Source organism: Poecilia reticulata, chromosome 13 (assembly GCF_904066995.2).
Source record: "Poecilia reticulata chromosome 13, P_reticulata-male-v2, whole genome shotgun sequence".
Classification (NCBI taxonomy): Eukaryota; Metazoa; Chordata; class Actinopteri; order Cyprinodontiformes; family Poeciliidae; genus Poecilia; species Poecilia reticulata.
In genome coordinates, this window is record NC_088842.1 from 15,106,336 (window position 1) to 15,128,845 (window position 22,510).

The 22,510-nt window shown below is 36.5% G+C and overlaps 1 protein-coding gene across 5 annotated transcripts in view; it reads left to right on the forward strand.

Annotated features, from left to right (window-relative positions):
• Positions 1 to 22,510, forward strand: part of LOC103474519 (leucine-rich repeat and fibronectin type III domain-containing protein 1-like protein) — a 170,719-nt gene that overhangs the window by 68,105 nt on the left and 80,104 nt on the right. For 4 of the 5 annotated variants that reach the window (XM_017308300.2, XM_081614344.1, XM_008425559.3 and 1 more), the window contains one exon: positions 15,062 to 15,174. The exons of the other annotated variant lie outside the window; for it this stretch is intronic. The gene's annotated coding sequence lies outside the window, so the exon portion shown is untranslated. The remainder of the gene's footprint in view (positions 1 to 15,061; positions 15,175 to 22,510) is intronic. 5 annotated transcript variants of the gene reach the window in all.

Consider the following 22,510-nt stretch of genomic DNA (forward strand, 5'->3'; position numbering starts at 1 on the left):
GAGGGGAGAGAGGCAGGGGAGGGAAGGAGGAAATGGGAGACAGAGAAAGGTAGGAGGAGGGATAAATGAGCCTCCTTTCCTCTATCCTTTCTGATAGAGAGGGAAGAATGAAGCACTGAAGGCAGAGTAATCAGGCCCTTGAAGGTCTTTGAAATAAAGTGACCTGTAGTTAATTATCATTAGTTATTTAATGTTCGGTATCTATAATCATTTTGTTGATGTAGAATATTTACTTTGAAATTTATTCCAGGGATACTGGATGGATTACATTAACTGGAATGACATATTAGATCATCTTCTGTTTTAATGTTGTGTTTTTTTTCCCCTCCTAAACAAATGTGAGCTGTAATTAATTGTAAATTTAAAAGCAAAGGAGGATTTTATTTTCCAGTTTTGACATTCAAACTTATTAGTGGATCTAAAAACACACTACAACACACTACAATTAATCAGAACTAAACGGATACTGGAGTTGCTTATATTTTCCCTTCATATAGATCAAGTTTTTTGACCCATGACTGTAGGACATCCTAAATATGCCAAGTTATCTTATTATTCACACCAGCCCAGTTTAGTCCACTTTGAACAAACTCTTGTTTGTTTACCTTAAAGGTCCAGTTTGTTTGGGGAGATGTGAATGCATAATCGCACACTGATGTGAACTCTGGTCCACCTGAAAAACTAGGTATCGGTTCGGTTGACATAAACTCTGACGCGGTTCGAATGCACATGTTCCAATCTGATGCCAATACAGTTTTGTTTAGATTTTATAAAGAAGAACGTTGCACTAAATTTTTCTACCACAGGCGAGGGGTTGAGCAAGTTTTCCAAATGATTTGGTTTGTTTGATACAGTGCAGTGTGAAAGCGAACCACACCAGCTGAAAACAAATATTGCCATTTGGTCTAGACGGAGTCTACTGAACTATCAGATGTGAAAGCACCGTAGTAGCCTGAGCAAAGCTGCAGTAGCCTCTGCTAAGTATTACTTAGCAAAAGCTACTAAGGTGCACTCATGTTCTGAAAATGTTTCACCTAAAATGTGATCAGCTGTTTCCAGTTGTATGTGAGTCAACACACAGAGCTTTCTCCTTCCCTTCTGTTTGTATCTGGCATTTAAATATCACCCTGCTCTAGTAAATAATTTACTAGATACACAAAACTTTGTGTATCTAGTAAATGTTGTTAAAAATGTTCACACCTTCCAGAATATTGAGTCATGCTGGTTAACAGAAATTGGTTATGATTTACCAAAGGCTTAATATATCAATTATGTTATGAACGAATTGAGAAGACTTATTGAAAATATTTTTGTTTCCGGATCTGAAGGATTCAAAGGCGTATAACCCCTGAGGAAATCAAGACAGACAAGAGGTTATAGTACACAAGTGAAATTTGCCCAGTAATATTGCTGTTTACAATAGAACTAAAACAAAAGCAAAGATTTTAAAAGGTAACAAAAGAAGAGATAAGTGAACAATGACATATGCTCAACTTTTTGTAAGTTTTTGTAAGCAAGGCTGGAATAAGAAACAATATATTTGAAAATGCAGGAGACAGTAAAAGAGTGATGGATCTAGTGAGAAGAGGAAAGACGGGCCGTGTTGTTGTGTGGGAGGTGAAGAGAAAGCATAGAGAGGTCAGTGTTAACTGCTACGGTCTGGCTTTCTTTCTGAGACCTATCACAACAAATAACTCACTCTGATGGCACACACTCTCACACGGTGCCTCCCTGGTGGGGTGAGCAGCGTAGACGGAGACAAATACTTGGGTTGTAAGTGGCTTGGAGATAAAGGGGATGAAGAAATTGTTTAAAATGAGTGGAACTGGTGCAAGAGCAGGATTATCACAGGTGTGGCCACCATTGTCAACTCTCCCATGCAAAGTCAGAAACTCGTTACTAAAGCAAAAAAGTTTGATACCGAGTGATATTTCTATTAAGTTTGATAATCAAAGCTCGTTTCAAGTAAGATGTTACCGCGGGATGGATTGCAAGAGGTAAATGTTGTTTTTGACAGCATATGCTTTTAACATTTAGAATGGATTTAGTGGAGAGCAAAGTCGGAAACACAGAGTAAATGCACTAATCTTTGTTTCCACAAAGACGCGTCCTAAAATTATCCAGAGCACAAACGATCCCGGCGGCCTGCTGTGAATGGTGTAGGTAAGCTAATACACTGGGAAAGAGAAGAGAACAGACTTAGATAGATAAGCTGTTGGAAGGGCGATGTGCCACAGGTGAGTGAATTCAGCAATCACTTCACGGTCAGACAGCCACGCCTAGGGAGAGGCAGAGACAGACTGTAGAAAAAGTAAACAGGAAACAACAGGGGGAAAGGGGAAATACACACAGCAGGATGGAGAAGCACAATCAAAATGGCTTATGTCAACCTAGAATGACATCGTCAGGAATTATTTCTTGTCAATGTTTGCGCAGAAAGCACAAATTAAAATAAGTTGTCACAATTTGTGTTTACAGAACCGTTCTTAAGTGAGAGAATTTATTTTTATTTGATTTCCTAGCCAGAAAATGGCAAAGTAATCGAGGCTAATTGGGACAATAACAAATCAAACACAGATGATCTGAAAGCTGCTTCCAGCTTGCAAAAAAACACTTATTTCCTGCAAGCTCATTTACTGATTATTATTATTTGAACCTCAGGTGAGGCTTTGAAATTTCTCACTTTTTATTGGCTAACTAGTGATTCTGAATGGATACTGGGAGTTTGTGTCTGCTTCCTTGTTTTGCATTCTGTGTTAAAATGATGGTGGGACAGGCATTTGCTTGATGTCTGTGCAAATTAAAAGTTTGCTCACAACCCACCTTTTGGCTAAAAATTACCCAAATAGCTTCTGTTAATTAGATTTTAGCAGATTCAGATTTGTCTTTATTGAGTAAAAGAAAATGGAGGGCTAGAATTTTTTTTTTTTCTGCATCCCTGCCATGAGCAGGCATTAATTATTTATATTAGAAGTAGAGGAACCCTATGCTTCTGCTTCTGTGTGGAAAACCGAGGCTATGAAACATGGTTTCATTATTTTATTTAACTTTTTTTGAGAAAAAGACAAAATTACTGTGGAGCTGGCATTTTAAACTTACATTTGACGTCAAACTTTTTATTTTTATTTTAGACGTCTCCCTTGTCCAACCAGTATCACCAAGATCCAATGCTATCCACATTTTATAGAGTCCTGCCAATTACCTAATTATTTTACTCAGGTGTGCAGAAACAGAAACATCTGAATGTTGCAGGACACTAGCCTTACAGTGTCCAGAAGCAGAGGTTGACATGTGTGCCCTGGAGGACGAAGATCATTACCTTAACTTTAACATTTTCGAAAAGCTGCCAGCCTTTCCAAATCCAGCATTTTCCATGATAGACGGTCCTAATCTCCCTCTGTGCCTTACAGCCTGAGCGGACTGCAGGCATGTCTCACCATGTCAAAGTTTCCTTTTAGATAACTTCTCATGTATTTATACTTCCTCTGACTTTATTTCAACTAATAATGATACTGAAAGCGGCGAGTCTTTTCATTCGTAGAACACTTCCACACAAAAAGGTATTTTGAAATTTCCTGCAATGGCATTGTTAGTATTGTTTGACAAAAGAAAAAACTTGATGGCTAAAAGACGGAGTATGTCTTGCAAATTATTATGTCTCATCTTACATAGGTTAGACATATGCTTAACTTGACTGGTGACTCTTGGAAAAAAGATTCACAATCCCAATGGTGGTATCCTGCTTAAATAAAAGGTGGTGGCTTGACAATTTTAAGTAAATGAATTGTAAATGGAGATGGCCAAATACTTGAGAGACATAACCTCATTAAATGCTTTATCAATACTGGCCTATGCTCAAGAGGAAAAAAAAAATGTATGTGGTCTTGTAGTTTTTCTGGCATACACATTACAGCAGTTCATAGCTTTGGCAATTAAGATATGTCATTTTATTTTTAAGTGGGCAAAAACTGTCAGTTTTGTAATAACATTTTCAATAGAGTTGCTTACACCAACTAATTAATAACTGAAATGTTTGAATTCTCCAGGATCTTGTATCCCTTTGGCATATTCTCGTACAACAAAATTTTATTTATTATTATTATTTATTTTATTTTTTTGCTTTCGCTTGTTTGTTTCTTGGAACAACCTGCTTCTTAATCATCATAAACATATCAATTGCCAGCCATCCAGCACCTAAAACAGCAACTCATTAAGGTGAACATCTGTATTTTTAAAGGTAAGTCGACCTGATATAGAGTGTAAAATGAGGAGGGAACGGGAAGGAGAGCGAGTAAACCAGAATCGGCTGTCAGTCACCATCTGTCATGTGGAATCTGATGTGCAGACTGGACAGTGATTACATCCTAAATCATCAACCAGCTGCACACGCAGACAAACACGGTAGACACTCCTGTGTAAATGTGCTTGCAGGCATAACTCTGTTGGGAATTTTACTCTAGGCTTTGTTCAATGATTACTAGCAAATTAAAACTATATTTGGCTTATAGTCACATGTTGATTGAGACGTACAAATCTTAATTTGCGTCTCGTATTTAATTGTCATTACAAGTTCGAATGTACTTTTGGGAACCATATTTGGAATATTAGTAGGTTTTGCTTCTCTCATTCTGTCTGACCTACAGGCATTCGTCTTGATCGACACAAAACTCCCCACAGACAGACAGACAGATGTGGTTGGAATTTATAAGCCAACTCTGTTTACCAACTCCCTTCTGCACTACATCTACTTCACATTTCTCAGTTTCCGTTTGCCCTGGTTTTTGTTTTTTTGTTTTTTGTCTGTATCTGTGCTCCATTCTTAGAAGCAAATTAAAATTCTGTTTTAATGTTTTTCCCAACTCTTCCTGCCTTTGCAACACAATTGCTGATGGCTAGGTTTTATTCCATAAATAAAACATATTTATGGAATGGAATGTATTTAATATTTCATGTTAGTTATAAAAATAAAATGACTTATAATTTTAAAACACCTTTTGCATGATAATGTGAATTATTCCAGCTGTCGAAACAGTCGTCTTTGCTCTTTTCAAGTTGCTTTTCTTTTTTCTTTTTTTTTACCAGTGTATGTTTGAAGTATGCATGAATTTATGATTTTATTTAATTACAAAGTTATTTTCAGTCAACAGAAAGTTACTCTGTTTATGCCGGTGTCTTCAGTAAGGGCTATGTAAAACATAACAAACCACATCATGCCTTGACTTTAAACAAAGAAATATATATTTAAGAGCAAGCAAAAATGAATTCTGACATGGAATAAAAATAGGATCCTATTAAACAATACATATCAGTGAAACAAGGGCGACATTTTCAACAGGGTCATAACAGATTGGAAATGATGCATCTCTGATATGCGAGGGTGGATTTGTGTGTCAACTAAGCTCACCTAATGTACAATGTTGTCTCATCTGAACTAACATGAGGAATAAATGTTGGTGATATGTGGTTATTTCTCATCAAGTGGTGTGTTTAGACAGATTCATCCTTTCCACTTTTCTAATCTCTAATCCATTGCACAGCTGGGGCGCTGGGTGCGCGTTTGTTTCAGTGTGGCGTTTTTTTTTTAAACCTCTTGCATGTTTGTGTGCACTTCGTTTGACCTCTTTAGGGATTTTTCCAGTATAATTAATGAAGTTGAGACAAAGTAGTCTTCACTGTCACAAAGCCCAGTCTTAATGAGACTAAACATTTTTTTCTGGGGTTAAGGTTAAGGATGAAGTTGTGAAATCCGATTTGAATTGTACCCACAATAGTAATAATTAAAATGCTAACGGGTTGTTTTTGGCTCTACAGAATAGATGGAGGTCAAATTGTTGTCTTTTTAAGGACAGCTGTATGCGTGTGCATGTGTGTGGCCATTTTCCTAATGCAGCCCGACTCATAATTAATTTTTATTATTTACTTAATTTATTTAATCGTAAATAAATAACTTATGAAGAGATGTCAGAATTTAAATTAAAATCAGTAATTTGTAATGTTGATGCCAAAAAAAGACCACATTTGCCACTTAGCACATTTATATAGACACATTCAAATGTGACTAAAGAAATGGGAATACGTGGCAGATCAGAATGTATAATGTTGACACCCCAATCAGAATATTATGATCATGTTATGGTCATTTGGAACAAAATTGTAATCTGGAACCCATTAGAACCTGGAGCGGGCCCATTCCTGGCACCCAGAAGATACAGAACGAGCAATACAGTATGTTTGTTTGTTTTTATGTTCAACACAGACAGGAAAGCAACTGTTGGAACATTTTACATCTCTGCGCATGTCAGTGCTTTTACACTGAATACAGCCTGGTGCATGTAGATGTGCATCATGATAAGATTAATTAACTCTGTGCCCATATAAATGATGCTTTTGGACTATTTTTGTTTTTCAATCCAGACACATTTGAATCTGACCATAGAATTTTGCATATCCAAACATAGCTACTTAGAAAGAACCTATAAGTTGGTGCAGAAGACTGAAAAATGAATATATGTGGAAAGCATTGCTTACTGAATGTACTTTTAACAATAGAAATGAAGTTACTTCAACAATGCGCTATTTAAGAGTGTTTTCTTTCAGTATAACTGCATTGTTTTCAAAAAGTTGATTATCCTTTTTGATATTACAAGACAGATATATGTAATAAAAACATACAAAAGAACCTTCCAAAATAAACGTTTAAACTAATTTACTTACTACATTGTGTGACATGTTTTGGAAAAGTAGATAAATCCTCAGGGTTGAGATAAGTATGGTAATGCCTTCTGTGGTGTCAATGTATCATTGAAACAGATGGACATTCCTATATCTGCATGACTATATCTCAGCATTAAAGCTGTTTAAATTCCATTTAACTGTTTTAACGTAGGTGTTTTTAATGCCTTTTCTTGGTTCACATGCTTTTCATTTAAGCCTGCTTGCATACTGCACTTCATTTTATCAGCAACAATAATGAGCATAACAGGGAAATTAATATGACATCTCTTGAGTGCATCTCTTCTGCAGTGAGTGCCATATATGGCATATATGTACCACACAGCACATGCATTAAATCTATTGTTCTGAAGCACACCGAGGCCATATGTGTAAAGAATAATGGCAAACCAAAAACCACAAAGTGATCAAATGCTGCACTCTTTTCTGATCTTTGTGAGTCCCAGTGAACATGCCTAACATCCCCAACACAGCCTGCATTCACACATTTACACATATACCTACACATACCCACTCCACACTTTGTTCAACACTTTATCTAACACGAAAGCAGAGACTTAAGTTGCATGTGTGACTTTTCACCAGCGAGCATACATTCAGTGCTTTTGGGCAAAGTTTTAATTCAAATAATCACGTTTTTTTTTTTCTCTCTCTCGACTTTGAATCATCAGCTATTTTCTTTGCCCTACAATATATTTTATCATCTGAATGTGTATATGTTTCACGGCCATTATTCTAACAGGACAAGAGGTAATGGCCACAAATCAATACAATTATTTGTCTCATTGGTGAAGTGAAAGGAAACCACATGATATTTATCTGAAAAGAATAGGGTTTGTTGGTGTAAAGACCCTCTGGGGAAACTGTTTGGAGTATGTCTTCAGCAGCTTTTCACATTTAGATACCAAAAGATTTGTGTATTCTTATTGCAAGAGAGTTCAACTTAATCTGAGTGAAGATTTTCTGTTTTGTTTTTTTTAACTCTACTAACATATTTTAAATTATAATTAGACATTGACTTTGACCAGGCTGTTGTAACACATGAACACGCTTTAATTTAAACCAAGTCATTGTTTTTCCGGGTCACCAGAGGGTGAACCTCAGTCTTCTGGCATATTTAGCTTTCTGCATGTTATTGTCATTACAAACAAATTTTCATGATCCGCTAAAAGAATGAATAAAAAAAAAAAATCTCACAGTATGACCACAATCATTTTTATGGTGTGTTCTTAGTTATCTACAATTGATGTCTCATCTAATCACAGCACCTTCCCCCACATGTTTACTGTGCTTCCTATGGAAGCTTTTAAAAAGCAGCACATTTTACAGCTTCCTCTCGGCAGTGACTTTCCTTTTGCCACCTGCCGACTTGTGAAGGCAATTGGTTCCACTGGATTTTATTTATTTTGGGGGACATGAGATTAAATGAGACTGAACACACATAGGGACACTATACCTTTCAGAAATTATTCATAAAATATCCAAAAGCATGTGTCCTTATTTCACTTGACACCACAACTTTGTCTGTTCTTAAAATTCCAATAAAATGCATCCATGTTTTGTTGTGTAACATTAAAGTAATTATAATCAGGATTATTATTTTTCTAATCTTGTTTCTGCTGTGAAAATCTACCTCCACTTTAACTGTTTCAATATTTACAATGTGTAGGGTTAAGTGGCTGTAACCATGCCAACCTTTTTTCTTCATGTTTTCTAAAGTATCACATTTTTTCATAGTTCTCATAGGTCTTTATTTTCTGCACCAAGGGAACCACGGTAAATATGAACATTAATCTTTGTCAGTCAAGGTTATAAGCAATGCAAACATGCCATAGCAACAAGAAAACAAATAAAGAACAGATTTTATATGTTCAGATTCTGTCTGGTTTCCCTGCTCATCAAGACACAGAGACAGCCCTTGTCAAAGCGTTAAATGACATCCACAAAAATACAGCACTTGACTGTTGATCACGTGCTATCGAAACTACCAGAGGGTGGACTCTGATACTCTACTTGACAAATTTGAATCTTACCTAAAATCAGGGGATTCTTTGTATCTATAGGTAAATTCTTATTGGAGTGAACACACAGGGTACAAAAAAGTTAACATGACTACGCAGATGATACACAGCTCTACAAAAAAATGTCACCAGATGACACCAAACCCATCCAGGCACTGAACAAAAGTTTAGAACAAATCAATGCATTGATGTTTCATAACTTTCCCTAGCTGAACAGAAACAAAAACCATAGTTATCATGTTTAGACCAAAGCAGGAATGACCAAGTCATCAGGCAGCTGCAGCTACGACGGATGCAGCTAGAAACTAATGATCAGGCCCGAAATCTGGGTGTAGTGATGGACTCAGACATGACTCATCAAAGACACATAAAGACAAATTTGGTCTTCTACCACCTAGAGAACATTTCCAGGAGTCATGTATCTTGATCCTAAGCCATTCGATCTATTCTCTGAGTTACAGAGACACAATGTGCTTTAAAACTGGGATGATGTGCTCTATGTTCCTAGTATTAGTGAAAATGCAAGCAGCACTGTTCTGGACCAGTTGCAGCTATCTGATGAACTTTTTTTTTATGCAGACCTGTGAAGACACTTTTGCATTAATCAATATGACTAGAGAAACATACATGGATGAGTTTCTTTAGATCTCGCTGGGACATACATTTTTTATAAACCTAATGTCATTGTATCAATCTTCTTGCCTATCCTGCAACCAAAACTAAACATGAAAGATCAGCATTCAGTCTTTATGTTCCACTAATCTGGACTGTCCTTGTATTGCTGCTTTCATTGCCACACAGAATGGACAGTTTAAGGCGATAGTCTGGTTTGCTGACATCAAGTGAATCAGATTTGTCTTCCTTAAATGTATCACCACCGCTTCCTGTTTCTTGAAGGTTTTAATGAGATACAAATTGATGAATTTTTACAGCGGAGATTTAATAGACAAAGCAATTTATCTGAGTGTATTGACGATAAAATGGAAAGATGGAAAAGATTGCTTACCACCTTTTCCATTCTGCCATGGGGCTCAGTAAATTAGACTAGCATCTTTACCCGACTCTCTGCATAATTACCTTGGACCAGTCACGCCATTTTTCTCAGTCACTAAAACGGGTCAAGTGATGTGACTCTAATAAGTAAATGTGGTGAGGCTGAAACAAGAGCGTTTCTTTGCTGCAGTATCTCTAACTCGATATGCCGGTGCTGCATTGGTTGGATGCAAAACAGCTGCCCTTGTAATAAGGAACCAAAATGAATCTGATTATGGTGACCTGGTCATTAAACTATATCTGAAGAAGAAAGGTTATAGTGGTGATGTTGTGTGGTTGATTTAACGGGTAATAAATTACGCGAGTCCAAGTGAAAGACAAATGTGCTTGGGAAGCACAGTTTTAGTCTCACATACTGTTTCTTTTTATAGACGGCAGCTATTTTGGTCATCTGTTTTCTCTTTCACTGCAAAATATACACTTCTTGTTTTCAGTCTAAAAACTTTTCCCGAGTTTGTCACTTTTGATCATGCACATTGAGTAAATTTATTTTTTATTTTTCTCAGTGAATTTCTACACTGAAAATTAGTCTGTGGAAACAAGTGTCCCCATTAAAAAAAATGAAAATGATCACTTATTTCCATCTTCCATCTACACTCCCTCTCTAAAACATGCAATATCACATTTTCTGGCTAATTATCATTAAATCAAATTAATGCCATTACTGGAAATGCTGTCCAGACACATGAAAATGAAACAATGGCATTTAGGACAGCAACCTATTTGACAAGCTACAGATCTATGAGATGAGGAAGCCGCTTATAATATAACTTTAGGTAAGACATCACAGGGTCCTCTCTGTGCCAAGGACATTTTTCACTTGGCTCATAATCCAACACATTGGGCACAGATTTCAGCACTGGGATCCCATACATAACTCCCTCCAGCTCATCCTGCACCTGTGTCACTGTCTCCAGACTTGCAATTAAAAAGTAAATGGCTCATAGATACTGACTTCTGTCTGCACTTCAAAATATTAGAACAAGTGCCATACCATTGTAATTGTAGACGAGCATGCAGCAAGAACTGTGCATGATGCTGGAAACAGAAGCTTTGCTCTTTTTTCCCACGTTGCACACGCCACTTTGATGGCTTTGAAAGTGAGCACCTCAAAAGAAGCAGTGAAAGCATCCCAACAATGTAATCTATCTTTTATCTTTAACACAGGAAACATGCACTGCTAAAACAAAGCCAAGGTAAGGTAAGATATGCAGTGATCTATCTTGCGCAGCAAATATATGTAATGTAATTGTGAAATTTGTACTTGGGATATTTGGAGGAGAAAAAAATCAGATGCTTTCTTATTTTTAGAGGTTACACTATTTCTCGATACTTTGATTTTTATTTGGTTAAGCTTTTGTCTAACTGGTGTTCTTTTTTTTTAGTTGCTTTGTCCTCCCTGCACTCACTAATGCGCTGCCACCGCTGCTCCTCGTTCATTTGCAGGTGCCACTCGTTCTTGATGCACTAACTTTCTTTGTACAGTGTTTACAACCTTGTCAGACATTCTGTGTGGGTTTTGCTTGAATTTTTAGTTCATTGTTGTCTATATTCCTGTGTAGATCACTAAGTTTTTTAGTTCACTTATCAAAATATTGCCATATGTCTACTCCACATGAGAAATGCAGCAGCTAATATTGTATGTGAAAAAAACATATTTAAGAAGTCACTTCATTGAAGATAATTGTATAATAGGTGTTACAAACATTTGATTTCTCTTTGACATCAAGTGTTTTTGAATTTTAGTTGAATAATTCAAATCCATGAGGTTGCAATTGATGTCTGAAGAAAATGTATGCAAGGCACTGTTCTTCCACTTGTAGCTTTTCCTTAAATGTTCAGTGCTCTGTACGGCTCTTGTCCACCAAAAACTGTTTTCAGAGACTGAAGGTGTGTGATGTGACAACCAAGTCACATCACACACCTTCCCAATTTAACCCTGTTTCCTATCTAAATGTTAAATGTTTTAATGCCTATCATATATTATCTATTTAATTAAATTAATTCACTAACCAATGCTCACAACGGGTCTATCGCAATCTAATATGAATAAACAATTCCAGAATCCCACTGAATTAATTATACTTCTCACACTTACAAGCATTTTACATCTGAATTTGCACCTAAAATGGAGAGGATTTTTTTAAAATATAAATTAAATATTTAAAAAAATAAATGCCTTGTTATCGCTTTATTATTCTAGTAAAGAAACTGTCATAATTATCACCGAAAAATTACATCTTATGTTGTATGCAATTCGGAATTGCCACAAGAGTATCACTGAGGTGCTAACAAACATAAACCCAGAAGGTTAGTAGAGATCAAACCAGGAACTACAAACCTGCCTGACAGTGACAAAGAGAACAAATTGGCGTATTGTATTATGTTGAAGCAGCAAAATAAAAAAAGCAACTTCAAGAGGAGGGGAGGAAGAAGGTAGAGGAAACACACTTGAAGGAAAAAAAATACACATTCATACCAATTCACTGTTTCATATTTGAATGCATTTGGTAAAATAGGAGATATGGGTTTCGCTTTAGGTTTCACTGCTGTTTGTTTATATAAAACCATTTTTTGTTGCTTCTTTTAGGTTTCATGATTAAAGTTAGAAATATCTGAGGATCATAATCCATCATGTAGACAAGTATATCTATCCCTCTCCTCCTCACATACAGCATATATACAGTATTACATATTTTCTTTTTTTTCACACGCTCCTTAGAGCCTTAATACAGCGTATATATACTTCCAAGCTCCCCGGCAGGTCAGCATGCACCACATAACATATCTCGTGCAGAGGGGCAGTCGCTGAAAATAGCAGGGGTCTATGCGGAATATCAATACCTTTTTCGAGATCATACAGTAGTGTATGGTTCAAATGAGGCGATAATACATTTTTCAAAGACACTTTCAAAGCCCAAAGGTGGTTAAAATAAATGTACCCAGAGCAGATAAACTGATTACTTTGACAAATGCACCAGATCAGAGTTGTCAACCTGTAATTTATCAGTTCTTCCCCTGACTTTTGTTTAACAAGCACAAGGGTTGTTTGTCTTGGCCGGCCTCCGTGATGGACTGGCAGTCTCTGAACTGGGATGAGCTCCCGTTTCTTCATGGCCACAGAAAGGACAAAGCGGACATGGGAAATTAATGTTTGTCTATTAATATTTACTTTTGTTTCTAACCGCAGCAGCTCATTGCTTTGTTTCAGAGCAGTTGCAGCTACCTGCTTTTAATGACTGGGAAAATGCATCAACAAACTGGGCAGAATATTTTTTTGCATAGCTTTGACCAACTCATTTTAGCCACTTCTAATCTAAATATTGCAAAAATAATACATGGCAAGTTTATTGCTTGGAAGAACAGTCCCCAAGAGGATTTTCTGCAGTCACGGCTGGACAAGCAGAAAATCAGACTTTTTTTGTTGCATCTCTTTTAAAGATTGTCAGGATATCAGCGACAACAAATCTCCATTTTCCCATATTGTCATATTTCATTATATTGCTTTTGGTGTTCCATACTTTAACACCTTACCAAACCTGGGTTAGTAAAATGGATTAGACTGCTACCTCGTGTGTCAGGTGTGACCTTCTATTGCAGTAAGACTCCATCCAACTTACATTAACAACATTAGTAATTTATTAACATTGCAAATGGTAACAAAACAATTTCTGCAAATGTCATCAAGTACCTTCTTGATTGTTTTCCTACTACTATAAATTAGTAGGATGGGCTTTTTTTTTTTTTTTTTTTTTTTACTACTAAAAGGAGATTTAAAAGTTTTATTTGCCGATGGGATTATTTCCCCTATTAAAACTGACATGTAGTTTTTTGTAATGAAACTCTAGGGTTTCTGAAAGTCATCATGCAATTGAGTACAATAATTGTATGTACCTTATTGAAGCCAGAAGCACCTGCCACCAGGGACTTAACTGCAGCAGGATATCATGCTGCCAAGTATCCTCTCGGGTATTGTTCTGGTAGAACAAAGAGTTGAGGCAAAAAGCACACATAAATAGAAGATGAGACTCTCATGAAAGATAATTAGTACTTTATACTTTTAAACCAGCCTCTGTTTTTGAGCAGACTTTGACAGAAGTGTTCATGTTGTTGCTACTTCTCAATAGGGCACATTTTCAGGTTATGTCAGGAAAAAAAAAGTCTTTAACATTACAGAAAAAATCAAAACTATGACATATACCCACACTCCTGTTTTTTCGGAAGCAAGCTGTTGTTGATCTAGATTTGATGAAACGATTAATTATTAAATTTTCTCTGCTGCCTTTAATTAGTGCGCAGACACGACTTTCTTCCACACTTGCTGATATATTTTACCGCCCTAACCTTTTCTTTATGATGTGCAATTATCTACCTCATCTTTATGTAAAGTTAATAAACTCTATTAGCCAGGGGCCATCTGTTACTTATGTGCTGACTGCCACATTGAATGTGAGGATGTCAGCTGTCCTTTTGCTGTGTCACCTTTTTACAACATGAATCGGCAACGAGACCGCTTTAGATCCCTGATAGGAGTAATAATAATTTTCTAATGGTCTTTGGCTTGTTGGCTCAGACAGCTGAATGCCATAATGCCTTCATCCTGTTTGATGTGTAATTCATTGTGTGCACTCCACTAAAACTCAAAAAGTACAAACTGTCAGTTTCCTTTTAATAGTGCTTTGATCAATATTGGATGGACGGTTTAAAAGAGGGACACATTTCTTCGCATCACTGCTCACAATTTTTAAGGTACTCAAAAATATTTCCAGTGTTGATGGTAAAATATTCATATTAAGTTCTGGCTTCTAGGGTTCTTCCTTCCATGAACATAATTGAAGTCTTAGTCTTATCTTAGAAAGCTCTTAGTATGTGTAGCGTTCTGTTCAGATGACCATAATAAACAATAAGGAGAAATTAGCTTTGTCCTGACTGAGGTTTATGATGATTGAAGTAGTTCTGAAAGTATTGCAATACATCTGGACTTTTTGCAGATCACGTAATGTAATTTCAAAACTTTGTGTTGAAACGGCTGATATGCCATCAATGTATGAAAGGAGCAAGTGCAGTAATGTTTTACCTATTGTGAACCAAACGGCAAACTTTTATGTCAGTTTACCAGTGATGTATTGCAGGTCCCACAAATTGATGGGGGGGCAAAAGGAGAGACCCACTCTGAGGTAGTTTTACAAAGCCACTGGGACGTCTGGGTTTTATTAGCTCTAACCATGTTCATGTTTCTCTGTTCTTTCTCCTAGGGCTTTGGATCCATTTTCCTCGGTACTTCCTCTTTTCTGTCCATCTACCTGTCACTGTGACTGCAATTTATCTTCATGTTGAGTCCTAATCTAACACACCTTATCAGATAGAGGTAGGCAATGTTTGTTTTTTCTTGTTTTTTATGAATCCACGAGTGTGCTACTGCAAAATGGACTCTGTAGGAAACTGTGGCATTGTTTTACTACAGTTGCATTACATCTTCCGGTTCGAAGATTCTTGTTGCTAAATAACAGTTCTATGAACCCCCTTTGGAAAATGTAGGTATATAATATTGCATTGTGCTTACGTACATGCATGCATGATTTTCTTTTTCACAATGTTAAAAATTAAACCTTTATTAAAGCTTCACCATTATTAAAATTTTTCTATTTAAACCACTGTTTACCTCTGGAATTTAGTGACCTCTATATGCTACCCATACTTTATAGTTATGTACTATCCTCTATTTGCATACACATTACAATGCACACATTTGCAATACCTTGTGAAATTATTCAATGATGTGTTGCTCATCTAAGAAATTACACATTTTTGTAAATACATTCTAGTGTCTCTTGAAGTTCTTGAATCTGTGCTTTGACATTTACCTCTGATTGTGTACAGAATTAGTTACTTCAAACAAAAGTATGTTTATGATAATATGCTTTAATGATCATCTAATAATTCCTCCAGTATCGACGCTATCATCAAAAGGGTGTCCCTCAAATATAAAAGTCACTGTACAATATAAAATACTCTGAACAATAAAAATCAGCCTGTTCTGACTGTGACTATGCAACTAAAGTAACTGACCCAGTTTCTCTGCAGCTAGATGAATAACATACATCACGTGTAGCAATTGTGTGCAGGTTTTTACAGATTCAGCACAGAGCAAACTGGGGCTGAACAGGTGCCGAGTCCTGGCTTACTAACTTGCATGTAACAAAATTATCAGTGCACTGCTCAACCAAGCCGTTTTCCGGCGGCGCGTACAAATAAAAAAAGCTCAATGGTGCAGAGCTCACTTTAAAACCACAAACGCATCAAGTGAGAATTTAACTGCATTTTAATAGGCAAACAACAATCCTGGGTGAGACGCCCGGGGGCATTTCACCCAGGATTAACAAGGCATGGTTTGGAAACCAGAAACAGTCCCGTTCATGGCATTAAACATGGCAAACTGCACAAACACATTAGCCCAGGTTAAATATACACAGAGATGCATTGGCCGGCGGCTGTGACGCCCAAGTCAGGGAAAATTGAGATCTTTATGACATAGTTTGGTGCTGCTGCAGGAACCAGCATGAGGAAGATTAATCCAGTTTGATAAGAAAAGTGATTAAGATAATTATAGAACTTTAAATGTCCTAAATATGTTCACTCTGCACTCTGAGCTGCAGTAATTGACCCGTCTGTTGGAAATATGAACAGGATGCAGTTATTGTGCTGCCGACCAAAGTGTAGCTTAGAAGCCAGTTTTGCATATTTAGTTGAAGTCATTAGAGACAGACAGAGAAAGAGAGAGAGACAGCTGTGTTGCATATTGAGTTAATGTTGAGACAGAAGACATTCACGTAATTTTGCTCCAGACACTTACTGAAGTCACCGTATTATAGAATTTTAGCTCTGGCTCTCACCCCATCTTGGAAGCAGGTAGAAAAATTATTTCATTTTAGTGGCAGAACAGTTTGTAACACCATCTTATTTTCTTCTTGTTTGTAGCCCTCACTGCCTTCTTCAAACCTAGTTTTGTGTCTGCCAGAGGGGGGGAGGAATATCTGCCATAAGCAGTTTACAAGATGCAGTCAAAAAAAAAAAAAATGTTATATGTAATACCTTTGTATATTTTGTGTGGCAATATGGTTTTCTTTAAAGATAAGAAGTTGTTATAATGGATGATATTAAGTCTCATAAATTTGCTAAAATGCTAAAATTAAAAAAAAAATAACAGCAGCGCCACCTGGAAATATACCAGAAAGAGAGGATAGCAGAATAAGCACACAAATTAAGGCTTAAAAAAATATTATATAATAATGGACACTGTTTGAACTTGTATTCAATTTAAACAATTAGGATTTTGGCTGAGGTTAAAATATATTTTAAAAAAATAAGGAAATACTGACGTTTACCAGGAAAGGAGTTGTGAGGGACAGGGGGACAACATCCAGTGAAAGAAAGGGATATTCACCCTAGACATTACAAAACACAACAACCAAAAGCAAAAAAGGGGTACTCCAACAAAAAAAGAAACACCAAACAAGATAACATGGCCAAGGGTCACCACTGTCACCATCGCCCCAGTCCCTGAAACAGAAATGCAAACCATCCACCTTAGTGAAATAAATAACTAACAGCATTGTCACAATAAAAGATTCTGCATGCAGGCACACTTCCCAGTGGCAGCACATTATTTATGCTGCTACAGTTTGACCCAGAGACACTGAAGACCTGCTGTAAAAATAAAGGTTAAAGAGGGAGTATTATGCAAAATCAACTTTTTTGAGCTACAATTTTGTAGTCAAAGCAACATACTGGATATGTTGCTTTGCCTCATTCATGAGTATTTAAATGAGTGTTTGCTGCTAATCCTTTAGACTAGTGGCAGCAGCAATTGGCAAACATTTGGTGGAACCGCATGTTTGCCGAGAAAAGTTGTACGGCATCAATGAATGGCATGCAGAACCACTGTTGTAATGGCGTGATGAATGGGGGATTTACAATCTCCACATTCTAAATAACTTACTCTTTGACTGAATTGAGCAACAGCTGAGGTGTAAGATTGTTCTATTTGTGGTAAGTGAGGTGAGCTTGTTGACAAGTTACCCAAAAATAACTTGCATGTTTCCCCAGAAGATGATGTGGATAAACGCTTCGCTCCATTATCCAAATGTGGAAGCTCCCAACTGCATATGAGACCTGTTGCTTATTAAATGAAATTTGAAATTCACCAAAAAAGTCGATCTTGATAAATCAACCACATGGAAGAGCAGCCAATAGATTAATTTATCATTTCTTTAAGTATGTTTGGTCTGTGTGAAATTTGCATTTTGTCTTGTATTCGTATTTTGCATGTATTTGATGGGGAAACTGTGTGTTTACAGAATGCAGAAGGAAAACAAAGTAAGGTAATTGGCTGTTAAAAGCTGATATCAGGAGGGATTTTGAATAAGCAAATTTGTTTCTCTGATGGTCTGTGCAGGTCATCTCCTTCCTCTTGCCTCTTTGACAAAGTTGGTCCAGAAAATTATTTAATATGCTTTTGTATTTAATTGCACATCTAGTGGGTGGTATGAGTGTGCCAGTAATAATGTTCATCAAACAGAAAAGACATTGGACAAGTCTAAATTTAGTTACATTACAGCTTATGTCAGTGAGTTAGCACCAGTAGACATGTGCAGAGGCAGAGTGATGTGTCTTACTTTCATGATTTCCCAAAGCTATATGTATAAATGTACTTCATCTGAAAGGTGACAGCTCGAGGAGTGGTTTGGTGCTCAGGTGAAATTCCACACCCTGGCAGCTGCAGTGAAACATGATTATACAGATGAGGTGCTGTCTCAGCAAAGCAGATATTAATTGAATATACACGGTGTGCACGCAATGCATAAGACATGATTATCTTGTAACTCCAGACTGTAACTGTCCAGGGTTTAACAGTGTCAGCCTACAGTTTCTTGTAGATTAGACCCAATGTGCTACTAAGCAATGATGTGGTCAGTCATCTAGAACACATCTTAAACAACAATCAGACACAATGTTAAAATTCATCCAGTGATTATTTCTAAATTACTCAATCATTTGCCCATTTCATTCTTTCCTTTCTGTTTATAGTTTTTTGTGATATTGTTAAATTAATCACAGTACAAGCATCTGCCGCACATCAATAATATGTACTTGTATTTATAGTTGCCTGAAGAAGATTAGGAACACTTAAATTTTGAGTCTGGAGTTTTAGCTTTATACATGCAGGAATGAAATACTAGACATGTTCCAGTCCATGGTAGACTCAAACTGCTTTCTTTGTCTTTCATGGACATTTTTGTGTTCTTGCAAAACTTTATGCTCTGAAATCAAAAGTTTTTCAACTGTTAAGAAGTATGTTAAAGCTGACCTGCATCAAAATATGGTTGGAGCTAAATCTATTTAGTTTAATGGAAAAAGAGGGAGGGTCTGCTGTTTTTGACTGGGAGTCACGTTAAATTAGTGTGGGATGAAAAAAACTTTCATTAGGGCAATCTTTATACATCAATTCCGAAACCACATTTGATTATTATTTTTTTTTTATCTACACAGAAATTATATATATATATATATATATATATATATATATATATATATATATATATATATATATATATATATATCTAAATAACTATTTTTCACATAAAATAACTTCAAAGCAAGAAGTTTAGACTTTAAAAAGAAGAAAATGTGTCCTTGTTAAATTAATTCACCCATACAAGTGCAGATGATGAACAAATAAGCCTAGAATAAGCTCCTAGGCAGATATTTCATAAGTGGACATCTGGAAAAGTTTAACTAGTCTTGGTAATATGATTAAAAAGAAACTTGAAAAGTGAAGAGTAGAAGTAAAAACTCCACCAAAATATGACTGTGACTGAGAAAAAAAGAGTTTAATTTATTCCTTTATTTCTTCCTTCATGGAAGGAAGAGTTTCATTTGTTTTGTTGCATCATTACACTTGGATTCAATGACAAGACTTCTTATTCTTGTAAATCCCCACAGGTATTATTATTTCACACTGTCAAAGTAGACGCCTTCGGCATAGATAAATAAGTTATTAGATTTTCTCGCGAGTCATTCAATACATAAAGATTCCCAATATGTCATTGAAGGTGAGACTTGTAGCAGCCATGTGATTCTTAAGCTGCTGCTAAAAGCCAGAATATATTTTTTTTTTACTAAAACCATTTTTTACCATATAAACACTGCACAATATTAATCACATCATGCACCTCTCTGTGTGTTTTTCCATTGACAGGGATCAATTTAAAGCAGAACCCTGAACAATTTGTGACAATGTGTGAGAAAGAAAAACAGTGTATGTGTTTGATTTTGGTGGGTGATATCTCTACACCAAACACCTACATGGTAGAAGCTGCACAAAAATGGCTGGTGAACAGCACAAAATTATCTTTTTACTTTCTATTCATCTCGTTTGTGTTTTTGTTTGCATCTGTGCTGACAGGTCAATTCGTTTTGCTGCCTTGTGTTTGTATCGTCCTACCCAGCATTTCAACTCCTCTGTCCATTTCCAGCCCTCTCACTCCAACTCTGTTTATCTTTTGTCCTCTTTTCCAGTAAATTATTATTTTCAAATAACTAATCACATAATGAGAAGTGTGTGCTACAGCGCTCTGAAAACAAGACACATCTGTCAAAGAAAACCGCAATCGACAGGAAGTTGGGTAAATGTATAAAAAAAATCAACCCAGCCATGAGTAATGAAAGAAGAGTAATGAATAAAGAGACCACAAATGAAAAACAACAAGGATGGGCTGTATTTGACGTAGAACTCTATTAGTTAATCTCATGAGTTTTAAAGAGGTCTTACTACAGATAACGTGCGCAAATAAACATAAGCAGGACAAAGATAGACAGTCAAAAGCCGGAGTGAAAAAAAAAAAAAAACTTGCATTAATAGATTTAACTGTCTTTAGTTGTAAATCACAGTGAGGGCAAACTGCTAATGGATGGTTCAAACATAAAACCGTCACAGATACGGAGGTGAAAGTGGCTTTAAGGGATTGCAGTTGTTTTTATTCACCAGTTTCTCTGGCTTGGTAAAACATTGATGGAAACATCTTGTCGGGTCTTTAAAGTTTTCCAAGGTCAGCTTGGCCTTGCATTTGCTCCAGCATATCAAACAGTTTCTACATGTTCACATTCCTTTTTAATAGTGTGGTGGATTGAAATTCAAGTTATGTTTACACTGTTTGTTTCACTTTTTACAATGCTGATGTCACATTGTGGATTCCCTTGTTGTAATCTTTTATATTCAAGCCAAGAACGTTAATTAATGTATTACGAGTAGTGATGGCCTTTTATATTTGAACAGTAAAGCTGAGAAGTGAGAAACTGGAAGAGCAGCTCATTTTTTTGTTTGTATTTAAAGAAATAGTTACTTTCACTGCATCCCATGTTTTAATTCAAACATGTTTTAATGCAAATGCTTTCATACAGAGTTGACCTACTCTTTACAGATTCACCTGCTTTGGAAAGCATGTCTACAAGGTGTAGAAGTGACTTTTTGAGGGAATGTTTGAGGGAATATTTATTTATTCCAGAAGATCATTTGTGGGGTCGCATACTGAGGCCTGAGTCGCTCTACTTTAACCCAAAGCTGTTCTGTCTGGTTGTTGAATGTGTAGACCATTCAAGTTCCTAACACATCAGAGTCACTCATTCATATCCCTGTGAACCTTGCTTTGTGTTTTGATGTGCAGTTATGTTGGAACTGGAAAGGACCATCTCCAATCTATCCCTCATCATCATCATCATCGTGTTATTCCAACAAAGATTGAATAAATAAAATTGTCTAAAAATCTTTTAGTATTCATAAGCATTAAGCGATTTATTTTTTTCTTTTCACTTCACTTTTCAGATGAGTCCAACTCCTAAAAAGCATTACAACATCCTCTGCACCAAATTTTACACTTGTCACAAGACAATCAAGCAAATGTCAATCTCCTGACAACTGTTACACCAAGATTCATCTATTGGACTGTGAGACAGAGGCATGATTCATCACTCCAGAGAACATGTCTCTGCTGCTCCAGAGTCCAGTCACTGTGCTTTACACCACTGTACTTCCTGATTTAAAGTCTGATTGGACTTGGAAACTCAATCCATGAAAGTCTCTATGCAATGTCCTTACATTAATCTGAAGTCCACATAAAGCTTAGAGGTCTGTATCCATCGATTTGGCAAAAAGCTGGGGACCTCTGCACACTTTTCCCTTAGCATTTGCTGACTCTGCCACGTGATTTTACATGGTCTACGACTTCATGGCTGAGTTGCTGCTGTTCTCAATTGCTTTCACTTTGTTATAATGCCACTAACAGTCGACCGTGGAAACAAGGTGCCACTCTGGAGTTCACTGATCTCCTGGGAGCAACCCATTCTTTTTACAGATATTTGAAAAAGCAGTCTGAAGAACTTGGTGCTTACTGGATTTTCTATACTTGGGTATGTGCTTGTTCAGGGAAATCAAGCCAGGTTGGAATAACGAGGTCAATCATCATAAGAACTGTGAAGACTAGCAATAAAGCAGGCAAATGTGCAAATGAATACTCATTAAAGTGATGAACATTTTATTTAGTAAGTGTGTACTTTGTCATAACACCATTCAAATCAGATGAAAAAGTTTATGGGAAATGTTTTTTCTTGACTTAGAGTATTAAAAAGATAGGTATTAACAATGTCGC